The sequence below is a fragment of the Callithrix jacchus genome, chromosome X (genome assembly GCF_049354715.1).
Source record: "Callithrix jacchus isolate 240 chromosome X, calJac240_pri, whole genome shotgun sequence".
NCBI lineage: Eukaryota > Metazoa > Chordata > Mammalia > Primates > Cebidae > Callithrix > Callithrix jacchus.
The window spans coordinates 54,924,476-54,927,648 of record NC_133524.1 but is presented as its reverse complement, the minus strand read 5'-3'; positions in this window follow the sequence as shown (position 1 = coordinate 54,927,648).

The window sequence follows — 3,173 nt, the reverse complement described above, 5'->3', positions numbered from 1 at the left end:
CTTAGAAAAAAAAAAATAATTTATGTTTGTCTGGTTACAAGTTGGGCTCTTTTACGTTTCCTGTAACTATTGGTGCCAGAGGCTTCATATACCTCAAATGACCCTTGTTTTTGTCACTCCTCTCATCTTGACTTTGTGCCTCCCTAAATACTCCTCCTCAGAGAAAATCTGTTTCAGATAAAGGAAAACTAAGAGGATTTGTCAACAGAGGAAGGCAGAGAAAAAGAAAACAAAGAAAATAGATAGAAAATTAAAAGTTAAGTAAGGAACTTATGACCTAATATAGCAATAATTATAGTAAGGTGGTGGAGCAAGATGGTAGAATAAAAGCCTCCACCAATTGTCCCCCTTGCAAGAACACCAATTTAACAACTAACTACACACGACAGAATACCTTCGTAAGAACAAAACGTCACGTAAGCACTCACAGTACCTGGTCTTAACTTCATATCGCTGAAACAGGAATTGAAAAGGGAGCAGAAACAGTCCTGAAGCACCAGCACCACCCCTCCAGCATACCCTGGCAGTGGCAGCAGGGTACAGAAGGCATTCCTGTGTGCTGGCGGTAGGGAGAGTGCAGCAATTGTGAAGCACTGAACTCAGTGCTACCCTATTGGAGCAGAAAACAAAACCAGACCAGACTCAGCTGATGCCCACCTATGGAGGGATCAATGAAACCAGCCCTCGCCAGAGGGCAATCAACGATCCCAGCAGTCGGAATGAGTTCCTGCAAGCCTAGCCATCATGGGCTAAAGTGCTCTGGGCCACAGATAAATTCGAAAGGCAGTCTAGGCCACAAGGACTGCAATACCTGGGCAAGTCCTAGTGCTGAACTGGACCCAAGGCCAGGGAATTAGGGGAGCACATGACCCACTAAGATGCTACCCTGGGTGGCTAAGGGAGTGCTGGCATCACTCCGCCCCTCACCACAGGCTGCACAGCTTGCAGCTCCAAAAAAGATGCCTTCCTTCCACTTGAGGACAGGAGACAGAAGAGGGGGAAGGATTTTACCTTGCATCTTGGAAACCAGCCAGCCACACAAGATAGGGCACCAGTCAGAGTTGTGAGGCCCCTTTCCAGGTCCTAGTGCCCATACAACAGTTCTGGACACACCCGGGCCAGAAAGGAAGCCACTGCCTTGAAGAGAAGGGCCCAGTGTTGGCAGTATTAATCACCTGCTAACAGAAGAGCCCTTAGGCCCTGAATAACCAGGTGCCTTGGGTGAGACTCTGAGACTTGCTGGCTTCAGTTGAGACTCGGCACATTACCAGCTGTGATAGCTGTGGTGCAAGACTTCTCTTGAGAAAAGTGGAGGGAAAAATAAAGGGGACTTGCCTTGCACCTTAGATACCACTCCACCACAGGGAGGTAGAGTACCAACCAGGCTCTTGGGGTTTTCAGTTCCAGGAGGATATGACTCTTGGATGGCATTTCTGGACCTGCCCTTTGCCAGAGGGGAACTCAATGCCCTAAAGGGTGAATCCCAGGCCAGGAAGAATTTACCACAAACTGACCTAAGAGACCTTGGGCCATTAACGGAACATAGGCAGTAGGCTGGCAGTACCTTCCAGTTTCCAGATGACAACCAGGTATACTTCTAGGATTTTTGACTCTAGTCCCTGGCTCCCCTATGGCAACACTGGACCTGCCCAGGGTGTGGGGTAACTCACTGCCCTGAAGAGAAGGACACAAGCCTGGTTGGCTCTGCGCCAACTGCTGGGTGCAGTGGCACAATCTTGGCTCGCTGTGACCTCTGCCTCCCAGGTTCAAATAATTCTCCTGCCTCAGCCTTCTGAGTAACTAGAATTACAGGTGTGCACCACTATGACCAGCTAATTCTTGTATTTTTAGCACAGACAGGGTTTCCTCACATTGGCCAGTATGGTCTCGAACTCCTGACCTCAAGTAATCCACCCGCCTCAGTCTTCCAAAGTGCTGGGATTACAGACATAAACCACCATGCCCAGCCTGGTTCCATATTTGTAATCCATCAGTGGAACCCACCACGTCAACAGACTAAACAAGAAAAATCATATAATCATATCAACTGATGCAGAAAAGCACTTGAGAAAATTGAATACCTATGAATGAGAATTTTTAAACTCTCAGAAAAAATAGTAATAGATGGATATTTTCTTAATTTGACAAAGAGCAACTAAAAACAAACATACAACTAACATTCCAAAAAATGGTAAAAGACTGAATGCTTTTCCCTAAGATATAGAACAAAGCAAAGATGTCTCCTCATACCACTTCTATTCAACATTGTACTGGAAGTTCTATGCAATAGGCAAGAAAAAGAAATGGGAGACATACAGATTGAAAAGAAAGACAAAACGCCGTCCAGATTTGCAGAGGACATGGTAATCTACATAGAAAATCCCAAAATAGCTACCAAAAAAACCTCCTAGTACAAATCAGTGAGTTTAGCAAAATCACAGATTATAAGATAAACATACAGAAATCAATTATATTTCTGTATAAAAGCAACAACCATGTGGAAACTGAAATTAAAAGTACAACCCTGGCTGGGTGCAGTGACTCATGCCTGTAATCCTAGTACTTTGGGAGGCCGAGGCAGGAGGATCACCTCAGTTTAGGAGTTTAAGACCAGCCTGGCCAACGTGGTGAAACCCTGTCTCTACCAATGATACAAAACTTAGCCGAGCATGATGGTAGGCGCCTGTAATCCCAGCTACTCGGGAAGCTGAGGCAGGAGAAGCGCTTGAACCCGAGGCGGAGGTTGCAGTGAGCTGAGATCACGCCACTGTACTCCAGCCTGGGTGACAGAGTGAGACTCTGTCTAAAAAAAGAAAAAAGATAGAAAAAGAAAAAAAAAAAAAAACCTTATTACAATTGTTCCAAAAATTGACACACTCAGATGTAAATCTAACAGAACATGTATAGGAATTATGTTCTGAAAACCATAAAACACTGAAGAATAAAATCGAAAAAGACCTAAATTAGTGGAGCAATACTATGTTCAAGTTTTGGAGTGCCTATTATAGTTTATAAAATAAACGTAATTATCTCAAATTAATACATGACTTTAATAAAATTGCTATCAAAACCCAAAACACAACATTGGAGCTCCCATATATATAAAGCAAATACTATTAGGCATAAAGTGAGAAACAGACTCCAATAAAAAATAGGAAGAAAATTCAATGCCA